Here is a 23751-nt window from a genome sequence, read left to right on the forward strand (position 1 = left end):
GCGGAGCTGTTGGCGGAGGTTGGAGTAGCCAGGCGGAAGGCATGGCCAGCCGTTGAGAAATGCTTGTTGAAGTTTTCGATAATCATAGATTTATTGGTGGTGACCGTGTTACCTAGCCTCAGTGCAGTGGGCAGCTGGGAGGAGGTGCTCTTGTTCTCCATGGACTTCACAGTGTCCCAGAACTTTTTGGAGTTGGAGCTACAGAATGCAAACTTCTGCCTGAAGAAGCTGGCCTTAGCTTTCCTGACTGACTGCGTGTATTGGTTCCTGACTTCCCTGAACAGTTGCATATCGCGGGGACTATTCGATGCTATTGCAGTCCGCCACAGGATGTTTTTGTGCTGGTCGAGGGCAGTCAGGTCTGGAGTGAACCAAGGGCTGTATCTGTTCTTGGTTCTGCATTTTTTGAACGGAGCATGCTTATCTAAAATGGTGAGGAAGTTACTTTTAAAGAATGACCAGGCATCCTCAACTGACGGGATGAGGTCAATGTCCTTCCAGGATACCCGGGCCAGGTCGATTAGGAAGGCCTGCTAACAGAAGTGTTTTAGGGAGCGTTTGACAGTGATGAGGGGTGGTCGTTTGACTGCGGCTCCGTAGCGGATACAGGCAATGAGGCAGTGATCGCTGAGATCCTGGTTGAAGACAGCGGAGGTGTATCTGGAGGGCCAGTTGGTCAGGATGACGTCTATGAGGGTGCCCTTGTTTACAGAGTTAGGGTTGTACCTGGTGGGTTCCTTGATGATTTGTGTGAGATTGAGGGCATCTAGCTTAGATTGTAGGACTGCCGGGGTGTTAAGCATATCCCAGTTTAGGTCACCTAAAAGAACAAACTCAGAAGCTAGATGGGGGGCGATCAATTCACAAATGGTGTCCAGGGCACAGCTGGGAGCTGAGGGGGGTCGGTAGCAGGCGGCAACAGTGAGAGACTTATTTCTGGAGAGAGTAATTTTCAGAATTAGTAGTTTGAACTGTTTGGGTATGGACCTGGAAAGTATGACATTACTTTGCAGGCTATCTCTGCAGTAGACTGCAACTCCTCCCCCTTTGGCAGTTCTATCTTGACGGAAGATGTTATAGTTGGGTATGGAAATCTCAGAATATTTGGTGGCCTATGCATATTCTTGATACCATTTGAAAGGAAAAACTTTGAGGTTTGTGGAACTGTAGGAGTGATATAACACATTAGATCTGGTAAAAGATAATACAAAGAAAAAAACATGCATTTATTTTGTTTTTGTTTCGAACCATCATCTTTGAAATGCAAGAGAAGGGCCATAATGTATTATTCCAGCCCAGGTACAATTTAGATTTTGGCCGCTAGATGACAGCAGTGTATTTGCAAAGTTTTAGACTGATCCAATAAACCATTGAATTTCTGTTCAAAACTTTGTATCAAGACTGCCCAAATGTGCGTAATTGGTTTATTAATAACTTTAAGTTCATAACTGTACACTCTCCTCAAACAATGGCATGGTATTATTTCACTGTAATAGCTACTGTAAATTGGACAGTGCAGTTAGATGAACAATAATTTAAGCTTTCTGACAATATCAGGTATGACTATGTCCCGGGAAATGTTCTTGTTACTTACAACCTCATGCTAATCGCATTAGCCTACGTTAGCTCAACCATCCAGAGGGGGACCCACCAATCCTGTAGATTAACTGTCTTGCCTAAATAAAGGTTCAATAAAATAAAAAGAGGGCACGACAAAGCCTATTCCCCCTCGGGTCCTCAGATCCTCAAGTTCCACAGCTGCACCATCGAGAGCATCCTGACTGGTTGCATCACTGCCTGGTATGGCAACTCTTCGGCCTCCAACCACAAGAGGGTAGTGAATATGGCCCAGTACATGAATGGGGCAAGCTACCAGGACCTCTAAACCAGGCAGCATCAGAGGAAGGCCCTAAAAATTGTCAAAGACTCCAGTCACCCTAGTCATAGACTGTTCTCTCTGCTACCACATCGCAAGCAGTACCGGAGCGTCAAGTCTAGGTCCAAGAGGCCCCCCCCCCCCCGTGCTACTGTTATTTTACTGCTGCACTTTAACTATGCACTTTCTTTATTTTACTTAACACTTATTTTTCTTAAAACTGAATTGTTGGTTCAGGGCTTGTAAGTAAGCATTGAACTTTTTTTTCATTTTTTATCTTTTATTTAACTAAGCAAGTCAGTAAATTATTATTTACAATGACGGCCTACCGGGGAAAAGTGGGTTAACTGCCTTGTTCAGGGGCAAAATTGCAGATTTTTACGTTGTCAGCTCCGGAATTCAATCCAGCAAACTTTTGGTTACTGGCCCAACGCTCTAACCACTAGGCTACCTGCCGCCTCACTGTAAGGTCTACTACAACTGTTGTGTTTGGCGCATGTGTCAAATACAATTTGATGCTGTAGCAGTTGCTAGCCAGCTCCAGTTAGTCAGCTGATGTACGCTATAATTTATAAACCGGTTTCAACTGTAGCTAATTAGATGGATTTGTACACTGTTATCAGCATTTTGTTCCGAATGTATTCTATATTTGCTACAAGTTAAACTTGTGAAATGCTAAGGTATTCTGACAGTGGTTTGATATTTACACGACCGTTCAAAAGTCTATGGCCACTTAGAAATGTCATTGTTTTTGAAAGAAAAGCACATTTTTTTGTCCATTGAAATAACATCAAATTGATCAGAAATACAGTGTAGACATAGTTAATGTTGTAAATGACTATTGTAGCTGGAAACAGTTGATTTTTAATGGAACATCTACATAGGCGTACAGGGGCCAATTATCAGCAACCATCAGCAACCATCCAATGGCACGTTGTGTTAGCCTTTTAAAATGATAAACTTGGATTAGCTAATTGATCATTAGAAAATCCTTTTGCAATTGTAAGCACAGCTGAAAACTGTGGTTCTGATTAAAGAAGCAATAAAACTGGCCTTGTTTAGACGAGTTGAGTATCTGGAGCATCAGCATTTGTGGGTTCGATTACAGGCTCAAAATGGCCAGAAACAAAGCACTTTCTACCGAAACTCGTCAGTCTATTCTTGTTCTGAGAAATGAAGGCTATTCCATGAACATCTTGTACAACACTGTGTACTACTCCCTTCACAGAACAGCACAAACTGGCCCTAACCAGAATAGAAAGAGGAGTGGGAGGCCCCGGTGCACAACTGAGCAAGAGGACAAGTACATTAGAGTGTCTTGTTTGAGAAACAGATGCCTCACAAGTCCTCAACTGGCAGCTTCATTAAATAGTACCCGCAAAAAAACAGACTCAACGTCAACAGTGAAGAGGCTAGCCTTCTAGGCAGAGATGCAAAGAAAAGCCATATCTCAGACTGGACAATAAAAAGAAAAGATTCAGATGGGCAAAAGAACACAGACATTGGACAGAGGAACTCTGCCTCGAAGGCCAGCACCCCGACACAAACTATTGCAGCATAAATACTGGAGGCTGAGACGGCAGGGGTTGGGATATACTGTGTCTCCCAACCCCTGTCTCCCAACATTATGTTTCCGAATGACATCACCAAGAGGTAAAACATATAGTGAAAACAATAGTGGTCCTAAAACGGAACGTTGAGGAACATCGAAATTTACAGTTGATTTGTCAGAGGACAAACCATCGAGAGACAAACTGATATCTTTCCGACAGATAAGATCTAAATCAAGCCAGAACTTGTCTGTGTAGACCAATTTGGGTTTCCAAACTGTCCAAAAGAATGTGGGGATCGACGGTATCAAAAACAGCACTAAGGTCTAGGAACATGAGGACAGATGCAGAGCCTCGGTCTGACATCATTAAAAGGTAATTTACCACCTTCACAAGTGCAATCTCAGTACTATGATGGGGTCTAAAACCAGACTGAAGCATTTCATATACATTGTTTGTCTCCAGGAAGGCAGTGATTTGCTGCGCAACAGCTTTTTCTAAAAATGTTTAGGGGAATGGGAGATTTGATATAGGCCGATAGTTTTTTATATTTTCTAGGTCAAGGTTTGGCTTTTTCAAGGGAGGCTTTATTACTGCCACTTTTAGTGAGTTTGGTACACATCCGGCAGATAGCGAGCCGTTTATTATGTTCAACATAGGATGGCCAAGGACAGGAAGCAGCACTTTCAATAGTTTAGTTGGAATAGGGTCCAGTATGCAGCTTGAAGTTTTAGAGGCCATGATTATTTTCATCATTGTGTCAAGAGATATGGCACTAAAACACTTGAGTGTCTCCCTTGATCCTAGGTCCTGGCAGAGTTGTGCAGACTCAGGACAACTGAGCTTTGGAGGAATACGCAGATTTAAAGAGGAGTCTGTGATTTGCTTTCTAATGATCATGATGTTTTCCTCAAAGAAGTTCAGGAATTTATCACTTCCTCTCTTGGAGAATGCTGCTTTTTAGTTAGCGTTACGACAGTATCAAAAATACATTTTGTATTGTTCTTATTATCCTCAATTAAGTTGGAAAAATAGGATGATCGAGCAGCAGTGAGGGCTCTTCGACAACGCACGGTACTATCTTTCCAAGCCAGTTGGAAGACTTCCAGTTTGGTGTGGTGCCATTTCCGTTCTAATTTTCTGGAAGCTTGCTTCAGAGCTCGGGTATTTTCTGTATACCAGGGAGCTAGTTTCTTATGACAAATGTTTTTTGATTTTAGGGGTGCGACTGCATCTAGGATATTGCGCAAGTTTAAATTGAGTTCCTCAGTTAGGTGGTTAACTGATTTTTGTACTCTGACGTCCTTGGGTAGGCGGAGGGAGTCTGGAAGGGCATCTAGGAATCTTTGGGTTGTCCGAGAATTTATAGCACGACTTTTGATGATCCTTGGTTGGGGTCTGAGCCGATTATTTGTTGCGATTGCAAATGTAATAAAATGGTGGACCGATAGTCCAGGATTATGAGGAAACACATTAAGATCCACAAAATTTATTCCACGGGACAAAACTAGGTCCAGAGTATGACTGTGGCAGTGAGTAGGTCCGGAGGCATGTTGGACAAAACCCGCTGAGTCGATGATGGCTCTGAAAGCCTTTTGGAGTGGGTTTGTGGACTTTTCCACGTGATTATTAAAGTCACCAAAAATTTGAATATTATCTGCCATGACTACAAGGTCCGAAAATAATTCAGGGAACTCAGTGAGGAATGCTGTATATGGCCCAGGAGGCCTGTAAACAGTTGGGGGATATGGTCACTAGTGTAACCAGGAGGTGTTGCTTCATTTAACACAGTCAATTCATCAGGCTTAAGCCATCTTTCAGTCAGGCCAATCACATCAAGATTATGATCAGTGATTAGTTCATTGACTGTAACTGCCTTGGAAGTGAGGGATCTAACATTAAGTAGTCCTATTTTGAGATGTGAGGTATCACAATCTCTTTCAATAATGGCAGGAATGGAGGAGGTCTTTATTCCAGTGAGATTGCTAAGGCCATGTTTCGTTTTGCCCAACCTAGGTCGAGGCACAGACACGGTCTCAATGGGGATAGCTGAGCTCACTACACTGACTGTGCTAGTGGCAAACTCCACCAAGCTGGCAGGTTGGCTAACAGGCTGTACCACCAGCCGAGGTACAGAGTGGCAGATATGCTCGGGGTCAAGGCAGGCGGAATGGTCAGGCAGGTGTGTACAAAGCCCAGAAACAGGCAAGGGTCAAAACCAGGAGGACTAGGAAAAGGAGACCTCAAAAAGCAAGAGAACGGAAAAACAGCTGGTTGACTTGGAAACATGCGAGACAAACTGGCACAGAGAGACAGGAAACACAGGGATAAATAAACTGGGGAAAACAAGCGACACCTGGAGGGGGCGGAGACAATAATGGTGAAACTGATCAGGGTGTGACACAGTAGGGATGACCAGGGATGTTCTCTTGATAAGTGCGTGCATTGGACTATTTTCCAGTCCTGCTAAGGAGCATTCAAAATGTAACAAGTACTTTTGGGCGTCAGGGAAAATGTATGGAGTAAAGAATACTTAATTTTCTTTAGGAATGTAGTAAAGGTAGTTAAAAATATAAATAGTAAAGTACAGATACCCCCAAAAACTTACTTAAGTAGTATTTGTACACCACTGACTGACTATACATCAATAAAGGTTAATGGCATATATGCACAACAACAATAAAGCCCAATCTGCATGTTCTTTGTAGTCTTGTGAAACGTTTAATGTTTCTGTTGTGACGCAAGAGCTTGATGCTCTAGTAGATATGGAATGGATGTTACGACTCACAGATATGGAGTAATATCCTCTATAAAACCTCAGCTACCACCTTCCTACTTCACTGGCTAAACTTTGTCACAAAATATTACTCATAATGGACTTTTTATTATGTAAGTCACTAAGTATAGTTTTTATACTGACAGTGAGCAAAAGAAGTTGATGCTTGCATGTTTGCAACTTTGATTTGTCCCATGAATGTAATTATTAGCATGTTTTATTTTATTTTAATATTTTGCATGTTTTTTTGCATTTACAGTGTACAGGGTAAACCATTCCTGGATAGTTACTTGCTTATTAATCTTTTCCCATGGTAAGTGCATTTACACCATTATATTTCCTTCATGTTACAGTAGGCCACTTGTTACAGCAGATGTTTTATCTGGAAGTAATGTTGTGCATTGCATTTAAGCCTGACAGATATTGACACAAAACACTGGTGTTTGGTGTTGGAAAAGTTTTTTTTCTTCTTCTCCAAAGTAAGGATACTAATTAGTCTAATTTCCATTTGCACTTAATATAGCATTTGTTTTACTGAAATACTTACATTGCAGTTATGTTGTCTTGTCATATGGAAGAACATTCTGAGAGGCGCCAACTTCATGGTAAATACTTTTCAAATACTACATTCTAAATATTTATTGCTCTGGGTCCGGTTTCCCCGACAGCGATGGAATTTAGGCTTAAGAGTGTTTTAACGAGAGTTGGTCCTACGACCGCCGAAGATGTAACATGCGTTTCCCAAAACACCATGCAGAGAGAACGTTGCTTAGTGCATTGTTGGATAATGTGTTGATACTGATAGGATCGAAAGAAATGGAGCGCTGCTGTCAGCTTTATGGCTTTATCCATTCAAATCTTACCTTAACATAATTAAGGGAGGGGGGGGGGTGTTGAGTGGTATTTATGTCTTAAATAAAGCCCTTTTGTGGGGGAAAAAATAATTCATTCTGATTGGCTGGGCTAATTCATTTATTTCAATTGACTGATTTCCTTATGAACTGTAACTCGGTAAAATATTGGAAATTGTTGCATGTTGCATTTATATTTTTGTTCAGTATATATTGACACAAATTACAGACAGTAGCCTACAAGTAGCAAAAAAGAACTCGATTTAACATGAAATGTATTTCATTATGATTGAAATAGACCTATAGCCTACTGCAGGGGTGTCAAAGTCAAATGGACGGAGGGCCAAATAAAAAATTTAGCTACAAGCCGAGGGCCGGACTGTTCGAATGTTCATTGAAAATTTTTTAAATGACGCATATAGTCTAGTGAACCTAATTGAACCTACTGAAAACCTAACAAATATATTCCAATATGATCAGATAAATAAAGCAATATTTTCTTATGGCTCTGTCAGTAATCTTTAATTTTCAACAGACACAAAAGACAAATTTCCTTTATATAAAAATCCCCATAACATGAACATTAAATGAAAGAAACCGGTATTCAAGGCACCATCAGTAGCCTATATTTTCTATTTTAGCAAAAGTGGGCTAAATTTACTTCAAAGAAAAAACAATAATAGCAATTTTCTATCATCCACTCAACTGAAATATTTTTAAAATATAATTGGATTGAAATACCTTGTGATTTGGCTTTTTTGAACAGAGCCTGTCGAGATTTGAGGCCTCGTTTTAATTCCTCTGCCTTTTGTAGCCTTTGTTCCATGTCCATATTCTTGTTTTTGTCCGCGTGTTTCGTTTCATAATGTCGTCTCAGATTATACTCTTTCAGTACCGCCACACTTTCTCCACACAGAAGACACACAGGTTTTCCAGCTACCTCCGTGAACATATACTCCGACTCCCACCTTGTTTGAAACCCCGGTTCTCAGTGTCCACCTTCCGTTTTGCCATTTTTGATGGGTATCTGAAAGTTAATTTTACTGTGATGCTGACGACTGCTGTGCCAATAAATATTGAAATGAAGCAGCCTACTGCTCGGTGCGTCACCGTTGCATTGTGGGAAATGTAGTATTGGTGCGTGTAAAAGATCTGCGGGCTGCCGGCTTGCTGCGGTCTGCGGGCCGGTTCTAATAATAAATCAAGATCATCCCAGGGGCCGTAAAAAACCTTCTCGCGGGCCGGATGTGGCCCGCGGGCCTTGACTCTGACATATGTGGCCTACTGTTTCTATATTTTTATGCCTCATCTCAGTTTACAGTTGTAGCATATTTTTTTATGTCACTTGTCTGTATCAATTACAAAGACATTGGCAACTTTGTATTTATAGGTCACAGAGATATAAACCATGTGATTTTATGTTTAGTGGAGATCATCTATTTATAAAGCGCAAATTAAGCATTAATGAGGCACTTAGCTGTTCTACGAGTAGTCTGAAGCAAGCTTTAGATTACGAGCATTTTCAAGTGCAACATTAATAACGATGGTTTTGGGAAACAGCTCAGAGATTTAACGATGCTCCTACGAAGGTTCTAAGGATGAACTTAGCCTTAAAATGCTTTTGGGAAACTGGGCCCTGTTCTGTGTATTGCAGTGCTATGTTACCTGCATACCTTGCAGTAAAAAATCATCTGTTAATCAGGTAGGCTATTAGTACATCTTTAGTTGTTCTTGAGTAAATAATAATAAAACAATTTATTACATTTGTAAATACCTTTCACGTGTACAGAATAATCTCAGTGCATAAAATAACAGTTAAATAGAAAAAGGGTGGGCTTCTTCAGAAAGGGGGCTGATGACAGTGGTCTCAAATGCAGGTGGGACACTGCCAGATTGGTGGGAGTGGTTAACAATCTCGGTTATCAGAGGGCTGAGTACAGGGTGCATGATTTGAGCAGGGCTGTTGAAATAGGATCCAATGTACAGGAGCAGGTTTTCATTATCAAGAGTTTTCTCAATATTTTGGGTGACTTCAAGGAAGCAGGAGAGAGGCTGAGGTGGCATTGAGGGCCAGAGGAGAGTAGTAGAGCTAAAGAAGAGATCTGATGTTGCTGACACTGCTATTCCGCTGATGGGGGACTCTTGATGGGGGACTGGGGTTTCAAAATATGGTTTATGGTGGAAAACAGGTGCTTTGTGTTTCCAGGATTTTTATTGAGGAGGTTGGAATAGAACATCGACCGTGCCTCTTTCAGAGCCTTGGAATAGGCCATTTGGTGCTCTTGAAAGGCCCATTTGTGGACGGTGAGGCCCGAGTTTCTAAGACAACGCTCCAGTATTGTCACGACCTGACCATAGAGAGCCCTCAGGGTTCTCTACGGTGTTTTAGGTCAGGGCGTGACTAGGGGGTGTTCTAGTCGATTGTTTTCTATGTTTGGGTTTGAGTATGCTTCCCAATTAGAGGCAGCTGATTATCATTGTCTCTACTTGGGGATCATACTTAAGGTGTCCCTGTACCCACCTGCATTTGTGGGATATTGTTTGTGTTTTATGCTTGTTGCATCACGTAAGTCACATTTCATTGTTTGTTTAGTTGAGAAGTTTCACTTAGTAAAAAGCTGTGGAACTCAAATCACGCTGCGCCTTGGTCCGTCCACAGGTGGCACTGGACTGATGACACGCTCTTCAGGGCGAGTGCGGTGCAGAATACACCTAACCAACATCTTTCTCCGATCTCCCTCCTCCAACTGCTCCATCGGCTCCCAGACTCTCTCTGGCTCTCTCCTCGGCTCGGCCGACCGCCCCTTGTGCCCCCCCTCAATATCTTGGGGTTGCCCTTGGGCTGTTTGTGGCCGCGGACCCCGGCGTTGTCGCTGTCCTCCTTTACTCCTCGCATCCACCTAATATCTCCTCCCATGACCAACTCTCCTTTACCTCCTGGGCACGCTGCTTGATCCTGCTTTGGTTGGTATATTCTGTCAAGACCGTTGTATAAATAAGTGGACCAAGGCGCAGCTTGAGTAGAGTTCCACATTTTTATTGTAGTGAAACTTCCTAAAACAACAAAGAATTAATGAACTTGCAATAAGTAGCGCACAAAGGCACTAACACGAAACAAACCAATATCCCACATCGCAGGTGGGAAAAAGGACAACTAAGTATGATCCCCAACTAGAAGCAACGATTATCAGCTGCCTCCAATTGGGAACCATACCCACACACCAACATAGAAACACAATACCTAGAACCCCCCTCGTCACGCCCTGACCTAAAACACCATAGAGAACCCCGAGGGCTCTCTATGGTCAGGGCGTGACAATAATATGATAAGTCTACAGCTGTAAGGCACCAGCTTCGGGCAGTCTACAATGATAACATATGGACCTCTGTGGAGAAACTGGTGTGTGCTGTAGCTGTAGAGTTAAAGGCCTCTGAGTACATTTTCAACTTTACTAAGGCTGGTATTTTGCTCGGACCCTTAAGTGATCCTAGCATAAATCCTCATTAAATGGGAAAGACAACCAAGTATCCTGGTAGGCTGCAACCTGTTCAGAATGAGTCTGATGTCATCAGATAATTTTCATGACAATGCCTGGAAGTCAGTAAGAATTGATGTCGACCTCAAGACATATGTTAAGGGGACGTGTAATAGTTTTATTACAAGTCACTGTGTCTTACACCATTGTAGTGGAGATAGGTATGAAGGAGTCTATTTCATGGCTTTGTTATCCATGGAGGAGCTAACCTCACGATAGAAGTACTATATAAGCACTGAACCAGTCATACGCGGTGTGATCATGGTTCATGACTTCTAACAACTTTCCTCCTGAATGGAGGGTTCTGTTTATTAGTGGCATGTGTCTTAACCATCAGAAGAGTGTTCTGGAATATGAGTGACTACTAACTCCTCTGTAGCTGTTATCAATAGAACTTTAACTTGTTTGGTCTCTAAACGTCTTACTGATTGTGCCTGGACTGAATGTTCTGGCATTGGTACTGTTAATCAAAGGGACAAGTTATCCTACTGATTTATTCTGAAATGTTATCCTACCGGAACACATGATTAGAGCATTTCACTAGTTGCATTATAGTTGAAACTACACATGGCAAGGAATGATTATTGTTGCCATTTGTTTTAGAGGTGGTACACCTCAGTGATATTTGTGGTGGAAATTTTAACCAAGTGAGAGAGATTTAGTCATTTCATCAAACAATCATCTTTATTCAATATCAATTCATTATTACAATAATGAGGCTGGTCGACCCCACACCCTTGAGTGTTGGACCGAGTAACCTAACCTTTACACAAATGCAGAGTACTATATATAGCTGACACTAAAAATACTTGGTCCAAGTATTTTTAGTGTCATTGGTTCCACCCATCCCATGCAGGTTGGGGCATCATAAAGCACTCTGGGTTCATCCTGTAGTTATCTGCACGTGGGTTGTTGTCTTAACCCCACCCTGGCTTAGTTTCCCAGATGCAAGCATGATTTTGAGACAATGAGGGATTGTTCTACTCCTAAGCTATCTTTAGTAAAACACATTCGTGTCTATGTAATGCAGTCTTTAACTTATTTGTCAGCTCAAGCCATCTCTGGTGAACATATGCCCAGATTAGCTGCAGGGAACTAGAGGAGACCATAAAAATACAGACACTAGTAGGACAGAAATGTCTTACTATTAGTTAAATATGAATTGTTAACCATTAATATCAAATAAATCAGGTAAATATGTAATTTTCCACTAACATTCCCCTCTCAAGAAACTCAAGTTTCTTCTAGAAAAATTAAAATTAGTTAAGTATACATTTAAACTAACAAAATACATCCCTCTGGTGCCTGACATTTCATCCATGGTAAACAACCTTCCTCTGGGTTGCTGAGCTTAATACCTTCTTTATCAAAACACAGTCAATTTGGAACATAAAACCCATAAAATTAACATCACACACAAGCTTAATTTCAACAGATAGGACAGTCATCACGCTGGCATCACGCACAAAGGTAGGAGTCAGCATGACGAAAATGTCCACCCCATTTAGAACAAACCCTTCCTACACCAGTGACAGACACCCCTCTCTGGGCACTTTGTACACTCAGTAGGAACATGAGCTCCACATCTGGGTCCTTATGCTCAGAATTGGGGTCCTCATCAGAGATGTAGTCAGGAATAGGGAATAGGTCAGGGAAATCCTTGGGTTTCCAAATCAGATTTAAAACCCAATTCATTATCCAACCAAAATCCGGAATGACATTGCTCAGTGATTCACATTGATTATATCACTCAAAATGAACACCCCCAACTTAACACACATCAACACTGGCAGAATGTACATTCATATTAACCTTCAATATAATTTTCCTATAATTCTAGTTTTATAACTTTCTCATCACGATTATAATTACAGATCAGTATCTCAATGCATTCTTAGCTTAAATTACTATACATTTAGCAGTGTATACCTCCACAATCAACCTGATGCCCCAAACAACAACTTTAGACAAGTCTAAATCAATTACGAGCACAGTTGACCAACCCCTCCCTTTCCCAGCACTCAATCTTCAGGCATTTCTTAATTTGTCTTCTTCAGATAGCTTCACAGTTCAAAGTGGATGGCCCATGACAATGCCCCAATTTCAATGTTTCACCTGAACCCCAGCAAAACGTATTATGTCTTGTCCATTTGCCAACCAGTATACCAGCAATATGAGAGGAGTTTTGGAACGGATAGGATCAGTCAAAGGGTCAGGAAGTTATCCTGATCATCCAACAGACCCAATCTGATGAGATTTATCAAACCAAACAAAAACAAACAATGCAACAATATACTCCTTCATAGGGTAGCCTAGTGGTTAGAGCGTTGGACTAGTAATCGGAAGGTTGCGAGTTCAAACCCCCGAGCTGACAAGGTACAAATCTGTCGTTCTGCCCCTGAACAGGCAGTTAACCCACTGTTCCCAGGCCGTCATTGACAATAAGAATGTGTTCTTAACTGACTTGCCTGGTTAAATAAAGGTAAAATAAAAAATAAATCACGCAATACATTCCTACATATCACTCAAGGTGTGTAAACCTCAATCCAAAAACCTCAAAAGACTGGTAATTCCCCCATTTTGATACATGCCTCACCATGTGAGTAATGTGTAAAAACAACAACACTGCAAATCAAATTCGAATTACTACCCATATTAACCCCATTTAAAAAATGTTGTACCCATAACTTCATAGTAAAAACAGACTTTAGACAGCTTCCCCTCATTCAAGGGCAGCCCTCTATTTCCACTGTGGACCTAATCACAACTAGTAAGTTGTGTGTGTGGTAAACCATACGGCAAAAACAAACAAAAATGGCCAGGCCTTATTTAATTTGGTAGTTCCCTTTACTGCCGAATCCAGATACCTTTATACTTATAAAACTGCTGAATTTCACTAACCCCTCTCCCAAGACCATAGCCTCAGGAAACATTTTAAAAGAGATGGAAAATGGAAGAGAAACAAAACATTTATTTAGCATAAGGAACCAGTGATATTTGATCCCAGGCATCTATTTAAAAGTGGTTTGAGACATGGTCTCCTACATTTGAAGTCAGAAGTTTACATACACTTAGGTTGGAGTCATTAAAACTCGTATTTCAACCACTCCACACATTTCTTGTTAACAAACTATAGTTTTGGCAAGTCGGATAGGACATCTACTTTGTGCATGACACAAGTAATTTTTCCAACAATTTTTACAGACAGATTATTTCACTGTACCACAATTCCAGTGGGTCAGACGTTTACATACACTATGTTGACTATGCCTTTAAACAGCTTGGAAAATTCCAGAAATTATGTCATGGCTTTAGAAGCTTCTGATAGTCTAATTGACATAATTTGAGTCAATTGGAGGTGTATCTGTGGATGTATTTCAAGGCCTACCTTCAAACTCAGTGCCTCTTTGCTTGACATCATGGGAACATCAAATGAAATCAGCCAAGACCACAGAAAAAAAGTCTGGTTCTTCCTTGGGAGCAATTTCCAAACACCTGAAGGTACCACGTTCATCTGTACAAACAAGAGTACGCAAGTATAAACACCATGGGACCACACAGCCGCCATACCGCTCAGAAAAGAGACGCGTTCTGTCTCCTGGAGATGAACATACTTTCTCTGTCCTCTGGTCTAATGAAACAAAAATAGAACTGTTTGGCCATAATGACCATCGTTATGTTTGGAGAAAAAGGGGAGGTTTGCAAGCCGAATAACACCATCCCAACCGTGAAGCACGGGGGTGGCAGCATCATGTTGTGGGGGTGCTTTGCTGCAGGAGGGACTGGTGCACTTCACAAAATAAATGGCATCATGAGGAAAGAAAGATTAGGTGGATATATTGACGCAACATCTCAAAACATTAGTCAGGAAGTTAAAGCTTGGTCGCAAATGGGTCTTCCAAATGGACAATGACCCCAAGCATACTTCCAAAGTTGTGGCAAAATGGCTTAAGGACAACAAAGTCAAGGTATTGGAGTGGCCATCACAAAGCCCTGACCTAAATCCCATAAATAAGTTGTGGGCAGATCTGAAAAGGCGTGTGTGAGAAGGAGGCCTACAACCTGACTCAGTTACATCAGCAGGAATGGGCCAAAATTCACCCAACTTATTGTGGAAGTTTGTGAAAGGCTACCTGAAACGTTTGAACCAAGTTAAACAATTTAAAGGCAATGCTACCAAATACTAATTGAGTGTATGTAAACTTCTGTCCCACTGGGAATGTGAATGACGAAATAGAAACTGAAATAAATCATTTTCTCTACTATTATTCTGACATTTCACATTCTTAAAATAAAGTGGTGATCCTAACCTAAGACAGGGATTTTTTGTCAGGAATTGTGAAACTTAGTTTAAATGTATTTGGCTAAAGTGTATGTAATCTTCCGACTTCAACTGTACGTCTCCCTTTAACTCAAAGACCGTAATCTCTACCCCTAGTGATCTAACCGAGACCATACACCACTATGTACCATTTTCCTGTCCCGCTACTTTCTAGAGGATTTGTTGCTGCTATTTTGAAAAAGATAAGACTTACATCACAGCACCCCCCCCCCCCCCCCAAAATGCTGTGGGCGCAGTAGTCTCCATTACCACTCTACTCATTTTGTAACCCTGTACCTTGTATTACTAAAATATTGCATCATTAGAGCGTTATCAAAAAACTCACTAATAACATATTACCATTCACATACTGTCAACACTCATTAAATGTACATCAATCCTCCTTATCAATGTCTTTCGTCACTGTCACCCGTCGTAAGGTTTATAAAATAAACCATGCTTATTCTCTCCTTACTAAAAGGCAATGTTTACACGTAGTCTACCCTAACAATATTACTCTATATATATATTTTTATATCAGCCTTGCTTCACACTCATTAAACGTCTATTATTTTAAGATTAACCTGTAATGCGCCAAATGTAGAAAATACATCAGCCAATTCTCAATCAATCCAAACATTTCAAATTCGAAATTCTTACTTTCTAATTGACTTACTCTCCTTTGTTACCTTCACTAGTCTACATCTCTTCCCTTAAACTCAGAAAGCCCTATAGGATCTCTACTGTACTCTACCTCTGTCTTTCCGCTAACATTACTATATCAGATTAACAATTTTTCTTCAATTATAGTCAAAACAACATGACTTCTGTTCATAGGGAGGCCACTTTAATATATTATCTCTTGTTTCGCTAGTTGTACTTTCCCATATGATGCCTTGCGACCCTGCTCTACCACGTAGTTGACTAATGTGGCAATGTTTGGTATATGAGTATCTTCGTCTTTCCACGTCAATAACAAATCCACTACATATTGTATCAACACAGAATATTTCTGGTGAGAACTGGCAAAATGTTTCACAAACTCATCCATGTTGAGGGAGTGTGCCCTACTTGACTCAAAAATGAGATTTCCGAGGTGACTTAACCTGTCATCAACCATTGTTGTCCTAAAGGTGGGTTTAAATCCGTTCTAAAGCTGAGAAGCTTCTCCCGCAAGAAGCAATGCAGACTGGTGTAACAAACAGAAATCTTACTTATGTCGAAATAGCTCATGGAAGATGTCTTTATAAGGTTATAAAAACAAAACAAAGTCAAGGAGAGTACAGTCGTGGCCAAAAGTTTTGAGAATGACACATATTCATTTCCAGAAAGTTTGCTGCTTCAGTGTCTTTAGATATTTTTGTCAGATGTTACTATGGAATATTGAAGTATAATTACAAGTATTTCATAAGTGTCAGAGGCTTTTATAGACAATTACATGAAGTTGATGCAAAGATTCAATATTTGCAGTGTTGACCCTTCTTTTTCAAGACCTCTGCAATCCGCCCTGGCATGCTGTCAATTAACTTCTGGGCCACATCCTGACTGATGGCAGCCCATTCTTGCATAATCAATGCTTGGAGTTTGTCAGAATTTGTGGGTTTTTGTTTGTCCACCCGCCTCTTGAGGATTGACCACAAGTTATCATTGGGATTAAGGTCTGGGGAGTTTCCTGGCCATGGACCCAAAATATCAATGTTTTGTTCCCCGAGCCACTTAGTTATCACTTTTTCCTTATGGCAAGGTGCTCCATTATGCTGGAAAAGGCATTGTTCGTCACCAAACTGTTCCTGGATGGTTGGGAGAAGTTGCTCTCAGAGGATGTGTTGGTACCATTCTTTATTCATGGCTGTGTTCTTAGGAAAAATTGTGAGTGAGCCCACTCCCTTGGCTGAGAAGCAACCCCACACATGAATGGTCTCAGGATGCTTTACTGTTGGCATGACACAGGACTGATGGTGGCGCTCACCAAGCTTTTTTCCGGATGCCCCAAACAATCGGAAAGGGGATTCATCAGAGAAAATTACTTTACCCCAGTCCTCAGCAGTCCAATCCCTATACCTTTTTCAGAATATCAGTCTGTCCCTGAAGTTTTTCCTGGAGAGAAGTGGCTTCTTTGCTGCCCTTCTTGACTCCAGGCCATCCTCCAAAAGTCTTCACCTCACTGTGCGTGCAGATGCACTCACATCTGCCTGCTGCCATTCCTGAGCAAGCTCTGTAGTGGTGGTGCCCCGATCCCACAGCTGAATCAACTTTAGGAGACGGTCCTGGCGCTTGCTGGACTTTCTTGGGTGCCCTGAAGCCTTCTGCAGAAATGCAGTGGAAATGTTTTGGGGGGATTCAGTTAATTTGCATGGCAAAGAGGGACTTTGCAACTAATTGCAATTCATCTGATCACTCTTCATAACATTCTGGATTATATGCAAATTGCCATCATACAAACTGAGGCAGCAGACTTTGTGAAAATTTATATTTGTGTCATTCTCAACTTTTGGCCACGACTGTATATCCCTTCCATATTTCGCTCTCCTATCAAAAAGCCCCTTGGTTTGATGAACCTCATGTTTGAGGTCCTCTAAATCTGGCTCTTAGGTCTGAGCAAAGGCAAACAGAGGCTCCTCATTCAAGAATGTTGTACTCTTTGGGTTGAGAAACTGGACCCCTTGCATTATCTTGCAATTCTTATTTGAAAAATGCCTCTGCAGCTCAGCTGTGAGACTGTCAAGCACCTGATAAAAGATAGCTCTTTGGAAGCTCTCACCATCACTTCGGTCACTATTTTTCTGTCCTACGGCGCTCATCATCAATGAGTCGTGAAATCTTAAGCTTGCTTTAGGCTGTCTTTTACACACTGTTTGTACACTTATTTTGCAGTGCTCTGCCATCTCTTCAACCTCTTTCCAAAGTTCTCCAAAGTAACCCTCACTAGTCCTGTAATGTGTGTATGTAAGGGCCCCTACTAGATCCACAGCCCTTGCTAGGTCAAGAGAGTTTGATTGGAGCATGTCAGAAAGACATTTGGCATCTCCAAGCACTTTATAAAAGGTCAACAAAAGCCCTATGACATGTACATCTATCTGAGAAAGAGTTGATGTGTGCCTTGACCAGCCTTTCAAAGAACTTCATGATCACAGACGTCAGTGCTACAGTGCAGTAGTCATTGTGCCATGAAGCCTTAGAGTTCTTGGGAACAGGAATGATGGTAGTCGTCTTAAAACCTGTGGACAGTAAAAGGCCTGTCTAAAATGTGCAGTTTTTTGCACATTGCCACAAGTTTTGAGGGAGCGTACAATTAGCATGCTGACTGCAATACTGTCCACCAGAGCTCTGCCATAAGCCACCTCCAATATCGTTTTAGAGAGTATGGCAATACGTCCAACCAGCCTCACAACTGCAAACCATGTGAAATCATGCAATTCCAGGATCTTCACATCCAGCTTCTTCACCTGCCGGATCGTCTAAGACCAGTCACCTTGACTGTTGATAAAACTGTGGGTTTGCACAAAATAATAACTGTCAGAAAGCATCTCAGGGACACTCATCTGCGTGCTCGTCATCCTCACCAGGGTCTTGACCTGACAGCAGTTCGTTGTCGTAACCGACTTCAGTGGGAAAATGATCACCTCGATGGCCACTGACACACTGTGCTCTCCACGGATTAATTCCGGTTTCAACTGTACCGATGTCAGACAGTGTATATGACATTGTGTGGGTGAGCAGTTTGCTGATGTCAACGTGTGACCCATGGTGACGATGGTGTTATAGTATGGGCAGGCATAAGCTATAGACAAACAAGCTATTTGAATGCACAGAGAGATGGTGACAAGATCCTGATGCCCATTGCTTTGCCATTCATCCGCTTCCATCACCTCATGTTTCAGCATGATAATGCATGGCCCCATGTCTCAAGGATCTGTGCACAATTCCTGGTAGCTGAAAATGTCTAATTTCTTCCATGGCCTGCATACTCAACAGACATGTCACCCATTGAGCATGTTTGGGATGGTCTGGATCGACGTGTACGACAGCGTGTTCTACTAGGCAGGGTAGCCTAGTGGTTAGAGCGTTGGACTAGTAACCAGAAGGTTTCAAGTTCAAATCCCCGAGCTGACAAGATTCAAATCTGTCGTTCAGTTAACCCACTATTCCTAGGCCGTCATTGAAAATAAGAATTTGTTCTTAACTAAATTGCCTAGTCAAATAAAAAATGTAATTTCCCGCCTATATCCTACAACTTTGCACAGCTAAAGAAGAGGAGTGGGACAACAGACCACAATCAACAGCCTGATTGAAGGAGATCATGCTCCATGAGGCAAATTGTGGTCACAAGCCCCTACATTTTTAAGGTATCTGTGACCAAAATATGCATATCTGTATTCCCAGTCATGTGAAATCTGTAGGTTAGGGCTGAATTCATTTATTTGAATTCACTGATTTCATTATATGAACTGTATCTCAGTAAAATTGTTGACATTGTTGCATGTTGCGTTGATATTTTAGTTCAGGGTACTTAACTTATTCATCTGCACATAAAGATGAATATGGAAACATAGGGTTGGCATGACATCCAAGGAACTCTTACCATTCTTAGTACACTACATTTGACTAGGGCCCATAGAGCTAGTAGCACGCTATGTACAAAATAGGGTCCTATGGCACTCCCCACTGGGTAAAACTGGTTGAATCAACGTTGTTTCCATGTCATGTTTTCCATGAATCAACATGGAAAACTGTTTGGATTGCAAAAAGTAATCAACATAAGGGAATTTCATATTAATTTCTCCCAACTTTGAACCTAAATCCAATAACATGGTGACATTTTTGTTGATTTTACATTGAATTCACACTAGTTGACAATTCAACCAAATGTAAATAAAAAATGGACGTAAATTCTAAATTTAAGATGTTTCTGTTCCAATTCTATATGTCCAGAGTTAACTGTAAAGAGGAAAGACCTGAAGCGATGTGATAACCGCGTATGCGTCACTGATGATAGTGACTGTGTCGCCAGATCTCATGTGTCTCATGGTAGGAAGTTCTCTTTCACCAAGTTCTCTTTCACCTTCTCATGGTAGGAAGACTCTTTCACCTTCATGATATCAGATTGTTTTTACTATTACTTAACTAGTACTTTTACTAGAACTAGTACATTTATTAGTACTGTTACTACTACTTTGAGAGAGAGTACATTTGCTGAGATTAAAAGTAATGTACGGTGCCTTCGGAAAGTATTTAGACCCCTTGACTTTTCACATATTTTGATACGTGGCAGCCTTATTCTAAAATGTATTAAATAAAAACATTTCCTCAGCAAGATGTTTCTACAACTTGAATGGAGTCCACCTGTTGTAAATTAAATTGATTGGACATGATTTGTAAAGGCACACACCTGCCTATATAAGGCTCCACAGTTGACAGTGCATGTCAGAGCAAAAACCAAGCCATGAGGTCGAAGGAATTTCTGTAGAGCTCCGAGACAGGATTGTGTCAACGCACAGATCTGGGGAAGGGTACCATAAATGTTCTGCAGTATTGAAGGTATCCAAGAACACAGTGGCCAAAATCCTTCTTAAATAGAAGAAGTTTGGAACCACCAAGAGCTTTTTGGAACCTTCCTAGAGCTGAGCAAATCGGGGGAGAAGGGCTTTGGTCAGGGAGGTGACCGAGAACCCGGTGGTCACTCTGACAGAGTTCCTCTGTTGAGATGGGAGAACCTTCCGGAAGGACAACCATCTCTGCAGCACTCCACCAATCAGGCCTTTATGGTAGAGTGGCCAGACGGAAGCCGCTCCTCAGTAAAAGGCACAGGACAAGATTCTCTGGTCTGATGAAACCAAGATTGAACTATTTGGCCTAAATGCCAAGTGTCACGTCTCGAGGAAACCTGGCACCATCCCTACGGTGAAGCATGGTGGTGGCAGCATCATGCTGTGGGGATGTTTTTCAGCGGCAGGGACTGGGAGACTAGTCAGGGTCGATGGAAAGATGAACAGAGCAAAGAGAGAGAGAGAGATCAGAGAGATCCTTGATAAAAACCTGCTCCAGAGCACTCAGGACCTCAGACTGGGGTGCAGGTTACCGTCCAATAAGACAACGACCCTAACCACACAGCCAAGACAACGCAGGAGTGGCTTTGGGACAAGTCTCTGAATGTCCTTGAGTTGCCCAGCCAGAGCCCGGACTTGAACCCGATCGATCATCTCTGGGGAGACCTGAAAATTGCTATGCAGCAACGCTTCCCATCCAACCTGACAGAGCTGGAGAGGATCTGCAGAGAAAAATGGGAGAAACTCCCCAAATACAGGTGTTCTAAGCTTGTAGCGTCATACCCAAGAAGACTAGGCTGTAATCGCTGCCAAAGGTGCTTCAACAAAGTACTGAGTAAAGGGTCTGAATACTGAAGTAAGTGTGATATTAGAGTTTTACATTTTTAATAAATTAGCACAAAAAAAGTCAACTGTTTATACTTTGTCATTATGGGGTATTATGTGTAGATTGATGAGGGTGAAAAAAGCTATTTAATCAATTTTAGAATAAGGCTGTAACCTAACAAAATGTGGAAAAAGTCAAGTGGTCTGAATACTTTCCGAAGGCACCGTATTTACTTATAGCAATATATTCTCTCATGACTCTGGTTTCCACTATCATATGTTTTATGCATTTCTGACTTGATGTCAAATCTACAATTAATTCCAGTACTCCACTGCCTTTTAGTTTCTCCATTTGCCTCCATTTTCAGAAAGGGTGAATATATCATGCTTTTTTCTACTCACGGACTATGCTCTGACTCCGTATCCTCAATGCCTTTGGAGTCAGGAATATAACATCAATGCAGAAAGCATGCACTCTCTCATTTTCAGTCAGTAAGTACATCTTAAATATTGCACCTTTATACTTTTTTGAGACATATATTTTTAGATCAAGTGTAATCAATGTTATATGAATTGATTTTGCACCTATGTTGAATTGCTCCATCACCTGGGTGTCCTTTTATGCTCCCTTTCTGCTGGACAAAATACTGTATATCAGAAATAATGCTTACAATGACAGCATTGACATTTTAAAATTGTCTTATTTATTATTAATATTAATTTCAGGACCACTCCGATTTATTCTTGTATGGGAATCTTCAGCTTTGGTGGACGAATGAATGTAACTTTAAAAATTAAGAACAACATGAATGGAATGGAGTCGTGGTCAGAGCCCTACGAAGTGGCAGTACAAGAAGCAAGTAATAACCCTTTAATTACTAATTTTAGCACATCATTTGAGATGATGGACACCTTTTCACGTTTTGTTTATTTCAATTATTAACAGGTGTCTTGTTGACTCTTGAATTCATAAATGCATTTATAATTAGTTTCTACATTTATGGAATTTATTTAAAAAATATATATATTTATTAGGATCACCATTACTCTTCCTGGGGTCCAGACAGTGTTAAAACAGTTACATCACAACAAAATACACCAACAGCCTACATCATAAATAAATAAATACATCATATATTACATTATTGCTCTAATATTACAAATGTACTATATAAAATCTACAATACCAAAACATTCCTGTGTGTGTGTGTGTATGTGTGTGTGTGTTTGTATGTGTGTGTGTCTTCTCACAGTCTGCATTGTACCTTGAGGTGTTGTTTTATCTGTTATTTAAATCTGATTTTACTGCTCGCTTGAGTTACTTGATGTGGAAGAATTCCATGTAGTCATGGCTTTCTCAGAGTCTGTTCTGAACTTCGGGACTGTAAAGAGACCCCTAGTGGCATGTTTTGTGGGGTATGTACAGTATGGGTGTCTGAGCTGTGTGTTAGCTGCTTGAACAGACAGTTCGGTGTTTTCAACACGTCAGTACCTCTTACAATGACAAGTAGTGATGCAGTCAATCTACTTTGAGCCAGGAGAGATTGGCATGCATATGTGCTTGATATTAGCCCTCTGTGTACATTTAAGGGCCAGCCGTTCTGCTCTGTTCTGGGACAACTTTAATTTGCCTATGTCTTTCTTTGCAGCACTTTCAGGTGTGATAAAACTAAGGCTTGTAGACCTGTAGGCTTTTAGATTTTTTTATATGTATTTGGGACTAGCTTATTACTTTCCACCCATTCTAAAATTAACTGCAGCGACTTCACTTGCTGTGGTAGCTGCCATATATAATTGTGAGTCATCAGTCACACAGGCTTTGTGTTTGTGTGTGTGTGTGTGTGTGTCTGTCTCCTCACAATCTGCGTTGTGCTGTGAGGTGTTTTTTTTCTTCTTCTGTTCTTTACTATAACTGTGAGGAATGTGGGGACAGTAACAGGGGACGTGAATTTCATTTAGTTTTCTTTATGCTAAATGTAACAGTAAAAGCACCTTGTCCTACCATCACATCAGTGAATGGCTCTGACAACTCACTGGAGGTGACATGGGGGATCAGCAAGTTGCACACTAGATGTCGGGTCCGTTACCGAATGGCCACTGACAAATGGACTGAGGTATTGACTTCATTCTCTTCTGCTCTAACCTCACTACTCAAATGGACTCAGGTATTGACTTCATTCTCTTCTGCTCTAACCTCAATACCCAAATGGACTCCGGTATTGACTTCATTCTCTTCTGCTCTCACCTCACTTTCCAGAAATCTTCAAGTCTCTGACAGTGCACTTGTTGTTATATGATGCATATTTTAATCCAATGTTACATTTATTTGGGTAGTTAAAGCCTGATCCCAGACTACGTCCAAAATAGCACCCTATTCCCTATATGGTGCACTTCTTTAACTAGGGCCCATATGGCTCTTTTCAAATGAAGTGCACCATGTAGGGAATAGGGTGCCTTTTGGGACAGAGAC

General features: G+C 41.2%; 1 long non-coding RNA gene across 1 annotated transcript; it reads left to right on the forward strand.

The window, feature by feature from the left end:
• Nucleotides 1-6275: 6275 nt before the first annotated feature.
• On the forward strand, nucleotides 6276-23568 carry LOC135556308 (uncharacterized). The gene is made up of 7 exons (XR_010457975.1): nucleotides 6276-6315; nucleotides 6462-6515; nucleotides 6757-6807; nucleotides 19843-19938; nucleotides 21650-21773; nucleotides 22008-22141; nucleotides 23265-23568. It is a non-coding gene; the product is annotated as an uncharacterized LOC135556308 (long non-coding RNA).
• Nucleotides 23569-23751: the final 183 nt, after the last annotated feature.

The sequence above is a fragment of the Oncorhynchus masou genome, chromosome 1 (genome assembly GCF_036934945.1).
Source record: "Oncorhynchus masou masou isolate Uvic2021 chromosome 1, UVic_Omas_1.1, whole genome shotgun sequence".
Taxonomy (NCBI): Eukaryota; Metazoa; Chordata; class Actinopteri; order Salmoniformes; family Salmonidae; genus Oncorhynchus; species Oncorhynchus masou.